At 29.4% G+C, this 9,541-nt stretch overlaps 1 protein-coding gene across 2 annotated transcripts in view; it reads left to right on the forward strand.

Moving 5' to 3' along the window:
* LOC132736759 (G protein-activated inward rectifier potassium channel 3-like) overlaps positions 1 to 7,826 on the forward strand; it is a 43,749-nt gene extending 35,923 nt beyond the window's left edge. For both annotated transcript variants that reach the window (XM_060723965.1, XM_060723966.1), the window contains one exon: positions 6,183 to 7,826. The gene's annotated coding sequence lies outside the window, so the exon portion shown is untranslated. The remainder of the gene's footprint in view (positions 1 to 6,182) is intronic.
* The last annotated feature ends 1,715 nt before the right edge of the window (positions 7,827 to 9,541 follow it).

Genomic DNA, 9,541 nt, shown 5'->3' on the forward strand with positions numbered 1-9,541 from the left:
CATAATTTGAGGGTCATAATTGTATGTCACTGACCAAGTTCCATAACTCTATCTTGCATTAAGGCTGATTCATATCCCCTTTTCTACTTAGTCTCTTGGTTAATGTTTACATGCAAGTTTTACATATCTCAATAACTATTAAAGATATTTATTGAAAACTTCACATATGCAATTAGGGTCAGAATTGTAGGTCACTGACAAAGATCCATAATTCTATCTTGCATTTAGGCTGATTTTTCTTCCCTTTTTCAACTTAGAAATTCATGGTAAAGTTTTGCTTGTAAGCTGTTATCTCCATAACTACTGAAGGGTTTGTGCCTTTTTTGGGACAATTTTATGCATTCATAATAATAAAGCAGTGATTTACTTGATAAAACATCTTAATACCTTTTCTGTCAATTTTATGTATTCATAGGTAATTAGTATTATTATACTCAATAAAATACCCTTGTGACATTACATAAGTTCCAAAAAGTCAAGCCAATACTGTATAATTAGACTCTCTCTAAGGCCTATAACATGAATTTATAAAAAAAATTAGCCCTTTTGTGAACTTAGAAAATTTAACATTATCAAGGCTCTTTAACTATCAAGCACTTAGAATAGTCGAGCGTGCTGTCCTACCGACAGCTCTTGTTATGCCTACTGTCATTAGTGCTAGTCCAAACAACCTCACCTCCATATAGTCTGACCAGTTCTGTTTTAAGTGTTGTGTTTTTCAATGCAACTTTTCATATGACTTATTTTATTGTATTGTATAAAGTATGTCCCATATCATTTTATTTTAACAGCCAAATATATAGCCCATTGTATTTCATTAATAACTGCAAGCATGTGATATACTTAAGACCTCTTAAGCAAAAAATATTTTGCAATCTTGTTTGTTTCTGATGTTGATTTAAGCAAGAAAATATTGTTCATGATTTACAGGAACTTGAACCAGCACTGTGTATAAACTCTCATAAGAATTGTAAATAAAAATGTAAATGAAAGCTCTTTAAAGAATCAATGCTCTTAAATGTCAGCAGGTTGCCAGGTATTTACATCAAAGAGAAAAGAATCTTTAATGACTAGGCTTTACAAGCACTCTCTTTAAGTCCATATTAACACAGTTTAAAAGTTTACTTGCGTGGCTTTAAGGTAGAGCTAGAGAATAAATAAAATCACAGCATGCAACAAATGAATAAGTTACTGCGTTTGAAATTTAGATTGTATGTAAAAATGCTTTCATTTTATGAGATATTTTCAATTTCTAATGTACCTACTTGACAAAAAAATTTGTTGTTTTATGGGATCACCCCCGGTGGATGGGTGCATTCAGTTTTGTCCTTAAATGTCATAAAAATGAACCAATCACTAGGTCAAAGGTTAAGGTCAATCTTAGAGGTCAGTAAAAAATGCTTGTCCAGAACAAAATTTAATCTATGAAGGGATTTTAATATTGCTTGGCACACCATTGTGAGACTGGGTGTCATATAGGTCCCAGTGGTCAAGGTTACCGAAAGAGTTCAGATACAGATAGAAATATAAAAATGTGTGTACAAACAAGTTAGAAGTCTTTAATATCATGAATGTTGTCACTTTCATTAAACTGAGTATCCCGGTCAGTTTGTGCAAAGTCAAGGTCTCCAGAGATGATGAATTGTCCAGACTTTGTCCAGAGTATATCTTTTACATGCACAAGAAATAAAGTGTTACTTCAAATGTAAATTACAATGAAATGTAGTGTTGTACTGTGCATAAACCAGATCAAGTTCACAGTTGCAGGTCAGAGGAAAACACCTTTTTGTAACAAAGCTTATACATACATTGAGGGATTTAATATGTCAAAATGTTCACCATTGTGAGACAGTGTCATGTGCAATAATCTGATCCCTGGGGCCTTAGGTCAAGGTCTCATGCAGGTGTCATAGGTCAGATACGAAGCATTATTTATTTATCATGAATTTAGAGATTCTTATATAAATATTTACAATCATGATACTTATCATTTTGATTGGTGTATTTGTGATAATTGCATATTTTTATTCAAATATTTTATAACTAGAAGCTGCATTTTAAATCATGACCTTCAATTATATTTTATTGTAACAATTAATTATTAAATTTCAGGGTTGCAAATTTTAAATCAAATTAAGCAAAATAATTAGTTACTAATATGCCATTTATATCTGAGGAAGAGATTTTTGTTTGCCAGATTAGCACAAAATAAAAGCTTCATAGATTTTTTGTGTCAAGAATAATTGTGTTACCAAAGTAACAGTTTTAATGTTAATATTAAGCATTACATTTTGTTAAAGTAAGCTGCACACAGTTTGTGTAGATATTTTTGCTTATAATGCATTTTTTATTCAAATCAAGCTGCACACAGTTTGTGTAGTTTTAAATCATGTGTAATATCATAAATAAGCAAGCTTCTTCAAGTTGTTGTAAAACTTTAAACAACAGATTGGTGTTATGCGGTTAATCAAATTTGAATAAAAAAAAAAAAACAACACCTGTATACCAGTCCAGCTGCTGACATTTTAAAAGAATCCAATTATCATATAGTGTTTGTGCTGCTTTATTATACCTGTGCTCAATTTTCATGCCAGATTATATTGATCCAGTCTCTTTTATATAGTTGCAACTGTTACATCATCCTTCTGCAATGTAATCTATGGGCTAAAGATTGTAGTTAATTGTCAAATCTACATTAACTTCCCATCAGACAAGCTTTATATTGATCTGTTTGTATACAATTTAGTTTTATATTAAAGTATGACACAGGTAGATTTCATAATCCGATGCATATACTAAGCCATTTTCTTGGCCAATCCCTTAATTTTTTTTACAGGCTTCATCTGTTAAACATTGTGTACAGGTATTCAAAGTCAATTATTAAATATGTATAATATATGTCAATTATTAAATATGCATATACAAAAGAAAACTTTGACCATACCATTCTTGAAAGTGGAAGGATGATATCTCTAATAGGTGAAATTATTAAGCCAGAAGGAACTGTAAAGACTTCAGGGCATTAAACTGTCATTCCTTGCCTTGTCATTGTGTAAAAAATTTGAACCTTTCACAACCATACTTGCAAAATGTTCAGTCAGAAATATCATACTAAAACCATAAACCTTTTCTTGCATAAAAGGGTGACTGTTTTCATTAAAGTCAATCTGGAAAATGAGGGTGCTCTCACATGAGCAATAAAAACAGAGAAAAATGTAAAAATTGCCGAGTTTTGTTTTAATGAGTTCATTAGATATGGTTGGTCCAGTGCAACATGTAAAGTATGCAGGGCAAATCTAAATACCTTTAGCTGAAGCATATCACCATTGCATAAGAGCATAAACCACCTTAACTTCTTGCTAATGACAAATGGCTGTCTTTAATGAACTTCTCAAATCCTTGTATGAAAATGTATGCCTCGGCTTGACTGAAATCATCACCAGTCAATGTAATATATATATAAATCATGACCTTCCTTACAAAAGAATGTGACTTTCTTATTATTACAAACATTCACATTTCCTTTTATTGGAATAATATGAACCATACCTGGTGTCTTTTAGAAAAGGCAATTCTCCAGATTCTATATGATCTACTGCCAAGTAGATATAATGATATTAATCTTTCGTAATATATAGCAGTCTGAAATATTGTCTCTAAAAGTTATAGTAAGAAATTACAGAATAAAAAATTGATGTTATAAGAACAAAGTGCAATGTTTTGCCAATCCTGTGAGCTATTTTCATCAGGTATATTAAGCATGGCCTTGACATTAAAGAATTCAGTGTCCACACATTGAATATTTGTTAGTGATCACATGAATTCTCTTACCTGATTGGTTGAGAGGGGTCTGATGTTCTGATAAAAAAAATATGTGCAAGTTATATGCTATAATTTTAATAATACAACAAAAATTATAGGATTAAATTTACAAAAACATTATTTTCTTTATTACCAGCAACAAACATGGATGCAATTTCATCTTTGTGAACCTTTATTTGGACTCCTAGTAACATTGTTTATGCCCATGCGCTGGTGACATTAGAACAGAATCAAGAGGTCTGTGATTAGTGTAGTCAATCCCTTCTGTGTTAATGTAAAGTTATATTTTACAGGTAGTATAGTTTGTGAGTTGTAATAAGAAAGGTATATATTTATAGCTGCATGCCTCCAGATGAGTCAAAATATGTCAATAAAATCAAGCTTGAAAAAAAAGGACTAAGATTTTTTTTTTTTAATAAAAAGATTCAAGAGTCAAATAGTATGTTTCATGTTATATTCGATTGTTGATTGATTTGTGGTATTTATCACCATATTTCTACTGTGTGACTAACACAGTAATGATCATTTTTGTGCATATTTTTATAGTTTTTTGGTAATTTATGTGGATTGTGGGTGCTGTTTGCAATTAACAATATTTTAATTTTAAATACATTTTCAAAATTTTCATGAAAATTAGTATAAATCTAGAAGCATTGCTGCCTTAAGGTCTTTCATACATGAAAGATATTTTTTGTAGTGAAATACTGGCATATTTAGAAACACATTGAATACTGTGGTTTGTGCAAATGTCTCTGTATAGAACTTCTCCTAAATGACAGCATAGAAATATCATTTCTAAATATAATAACACTCTGATCAAGCCCTGAAGACTAAATGGAAAATGTAATTTGATTTCTTCTTGTATAAATAACTTGCTATATTTATGTAAGAGAAACCTTAGTTATTGATTGTTAAATTGTAAAATATGTTTATGATATAATATAAATAAAAGTATAGAAAGCTAAGTCATTCCTTGGGCAATGTTAAAAAATGACAGGTTATCTCTATTTCATTGTCTTTAATGTTGTCTGTGTAGTGTTTGCATTGCTGAACAAAAAATAGGTCAATGTAATAGAAAAATAGGTCAATATTGATAAAAATAGGTCAATGTAAATTAGGCAATATAAACAAAAAATGTGTCAATATAAAATTAGGCATTATGAATTAAAAATAGTCAGTATAAATGAAAAGTTGGTCAATATAAATATATATATGTAAAAGATCATACACATAGTCTAAGAAATCTAATGTTACTTGATTTAATGCCTATTAGTATATGATTGAACCATTAAAGGTTGACCCCAACCCAATTTTGTGTATTAACTTGTAAAATACAGATCTTTATAGCTCTTTAGATGGTTTTACACAACTTCTTCACAAAGGAAAACATTAGGCTAACCTCATGGATGAAATAATAACTTAAATCACAGGTGACAATGCCAGTAGGACCAATCAAACTTTCAGATGTATTTCCTACATTAGAGGCTTTATAATTCAGATAAGGTATTGGATTCTATGCCCTAGATTACATCTTTAAGATCATAAGAATTAAAACTGGTGTCTTCTTTCTAATGAGACTGTCTTTGTGAGAATTGATCACCAGAAATATTATACTGTACAACATATACTGTACCACATACACTATACAACAGTTTTTATGACAAACTTGTTTGCAAAAAACTATAATAAGAGATATCTAAGCTAAAATATATTAAATTTACTGAATGAAATTTGTGGGACATTATTTGTTAAATATTCTAAATTAAAGATAACAGGGTAAGAATTGTAATAATTATGGTTTTGTTGCCAAGTCAGGTAAAAAATGGAACCAAGAAATGTATAATTTTGCCAAAGAAATTACAATTATTGAGGAAGGAAACTTTACATGGAAGATTTTGCTTTTATAATGTAAAATAGATGTTACAAAATGAATTGATCTCATGAATTTTTTTTAATAAAAATATTTTTTTCATGTTTTTTTTGTTGTGTATTTTGCATGTGATATACATGTATGTTTTTAAGAATAAAATTTCAATCAGTATAACATGATTTTATAAAAAATTTTAAAAACTAATGGTACACGTATATACATGTTTCATAAATGGTCATGAGGTTGGATTCCTTCCGTTTTTACTCAATCCAAAGAATATGAGAAACCTCGAGAATATGAGAAATAGGGACATGTACTAATGGTTTAGTTGCATAAAATTATCTCCCTTGAATTGTTTCCCAGGCAGACACAGCATTTAGGTTACAAAAAACTTAACAACAATATGAAAATTAAACTGAAGTATTTTTTTCTTAAAGATTGTGTACAATTATTTAATTTTTGTTTAACTTCCATTTCTTTTTTCTTCCAGATTATCCAATGAGAGTATCCAACGAAGGAAAGAGACATAACTCATACAGTACTATTTTTTCAACATGAAGTTGTGTTACTCCCCTTGGAACTCTCATTAAAGAAGGCAATAATTCAAGGATCTACATATCAAAGAAGTAAAATAAAATTGTTCCTTGTTTTGCAAACATTGTTCATTGCATTAAACCATTTATTCAGTGTGAAACTATGAAAACTTAAGATGGAAATACTTAAGGATAAAACAGTTGTCAACTAGTGCATTAGGAAGTTTATCTAGGTTCATCATTTCAGCTACTTGTGTAGTATTTGATACAGTGATTATACTCTGTGCTTACATCCTTGTTTTTGCTGTGTTTTTAGTATGAGAAAATATTTGTATGTCTATACTTGTTATTTACATGTATTTTGTTTACAGCAAAGTTGTCATGACTCAGAAATTTTTATTGATTTAGGGTTTTATATAATAAGATATGTTATATTTTGATATTTATACTTGCTACAGCTTCTTCAGATATTGTTAGGCCAAAATGAAATGATATTCAGGTTCGGGTAACAACCTATAAATAAATAAAGTATATTGGAAGGGAATTTTTTATGCCCACACTTTAAAAGCGGAAAACATAATATGATTTGGTGGTCTTTACATCTGTCCGTCTGTCTTTCAGTATTTGCACATGTCCCATTTTCTTTGTTTGTTTAGCAACTTAAGAAGGTATAAGCTGTGATTTATCAAATTTGGTAGGGACGTTGCTCATGGCTAGAAGATGACCCTAATTGATTTTGAGGTAATTAGGTCAAAGGTCAAAATCACAAGGACACTTCATGTAAAATCCATGTCTGAGCAGTAACTTGAGAAGGAATAAGCCAAAGTTTGTCAAACTTAATAAGGACATTGCTGAGATGGCCAGTAAATGACTGATTTGCATGCATAAAACATAAACTGATTTTGAGGTCATCAGGTCAAGGTTACAGTGACACTTAATGTGAAATCTTTGTCTACTCAATGACTTATGTATGTGAAACTTAGAAATTATTATGTTATCATTATATATATATATATTTTTACATGTTGATATAACACTTTACCTCCTTTTAAATATGGATAAATACGTAAAATAAGCTATTGTGACTGGCAAATGCAATGGGGGTATAAGTGTACTAGGGACAGATTTCTTGTTTTTATCATTGTTAATTATTATTTGAATTCAATGCTTAACCAGAAAGAAGTTTGTTTGATTTTTTACTTTAAATAATGTTTGGGGGCTATGTTGGTAACACAGAGGTTTGTTTCTAGAATCTCATTTTCATTTTGTTTTAGCCTTGTATTTGTCAGTGTCAAAATTACAAATTTATTGCTTATATGGTTTGGATAACTTAACTCCTTTTTGATTTTTTTTATGAATTAATATCACATGTTAACATATAAGGGTGCTATTTCAATAGGTATGAAATTAAGTTAACATGGCTATTGGTATATATATATTGGTATTGGTATTAAAAAAAGATTATTTTCTATGAATGAATGAATGGGAATATATTTTTGTGGTTTAATTGAGATGTGAAATGCTGTTTTGAATCACTGATTTTCTTGTTATAATACAAGCTTGTAATACAACAAGCAAATGGGATGACTAGGGCCTGACTTCCATAATCAATTAAACTTATTTTCACATTACTAAATGAAGATAATTTTTTTTTGCTGATTTACATGTTTTTAGTGGATAATTGAAGGATAAGTATACAAATTTAGGGAAAAACAGAAAACAAAAGTTATAACACCTATCTGTAATGAAGTAAACTTCCTTATTATGTGTATAATATTATATAAAACCATAGGATTATAATTATTAACAGAAATTTTGCATACTGGGATTCATTCCATACTTTACCATATTTAATATTTTTGAAAATTCAGTAATACAGTTAAGCAATATAACTTCCACACAGTGGATGTATTTTATATATAATTTTTCCATCAAGACGCAGCCTTGTGGTGATATATCATGATTATGATCCATACATTTAATGCACTTGGCTTGTTGAAAAAAAAAAATACATTAATGTATGTTCTCTTTATGGTTAGATGAGATTAAAATTAGTGACCTTGTGGAGTTTGTACTTTTTATTCAGACAAGACTGTTGGTATAGGATAAGCTGTAAAATAGCTTTATTGTGATGTATAGTTTATAATTGTCATATTATTAAGACAGACAATTTCTATGCTTTTCTTGTTTGTCTCCCCATTTTCTTATGTATGTGTCATCACATTGTCAAGCATTAAATTGAAGTCACAAGCCAATAGGTTTTGCCAAATTGCAAATGTTACAGTCTGCAAAGTTGTATTTTACTGTCTTTCAAAAGTTGTTGACTTGAATAATTGTGAGATGTATACGCATAACATAGGAAGTTATTTAAGCATAACAAGTTTTGGTTGACTGTATACATAATTATTTATGTGAATTTATTTAAATCTTATATTTTGTTTACATTAATTATCCAAATAATAGCTCTTAGTTTTCACTAGATATATTATACACTAAGCTTATTTGTATATAACATGTTAAGTTAAATAATATTCTTATTATAATAATAAGATACTTTATATTCACACACTATTTTAAGGTTTTTAGTTCCAATTGTATATAAAAGGCACTATTTTGAAATGACAAAAACATAAAAATGAAAATTCTGGAAAAAGGGGAAATCATAAACTAAAATCAGTAGGTCAGTTACTTAAGTTTAAGTCTGTTAGTGACAGATCACAGCATCTCATATTTTTTCTCGAAATAAAATCTTTGAAAATTTTATTTCAATATTGAACCATGTAAAATCTCAACCAAGCATTAATTGAACCCATTAAAATACAAACCAAATGTTTTAAAATCTCCTCAAGACTGGTTAATTATTTTGCGTAAGAGTAGTGAATAGTTGCAGGAAGTATTCAAGTAGAGAATTAAAATGGATGATTTTTAATCTTTATTTTACTGGTTCTTTGTGATAATTTATTCCATTTAGTGTCAAAGATTGAATGCATGTACTACATAAGTCAGTGCCAGTGGCTGTGAAAGATGTTGCTCTGTCCTTAACATCTCATGAACCGACTCAGTAAATTAAAGGAACTCCACTGTGGTTCAAAAGCCTAAAATCATAAAAATAAATTTTCACAGATCAGCTGGGGCATGTAAAACAGGAAGACATGCAAAAAATAATTAAGAAATATACTCAGAAATGAATTGAAAAGCGTATGATTTGAGTCAAAAGCGTTTAACGCTTTTCAATTTTGGGTCATTTTTGACAATGTGAATAATTATCCTGGAAAAAACCGCTAGAGCCAATGATCTTAAATTTTGCACACAAGTT

Source organism: Ruditapes philippinarum, unplaced genomic scaffold, assembly GCF_026571515.1.
Source record: "Ruditapes philippinarum isolate M1 unplaced genomic scaffold, ASM2657151v2 ctg1457_1_1_1_1, whole genome shotgun sequence".
Taxonomy (NCBI): Eukaryota; Metazoa; Mollusca; class Bivalvia; order Venerida; family Veneridae; genus Ruditapes; species Ruditapes philippinarum.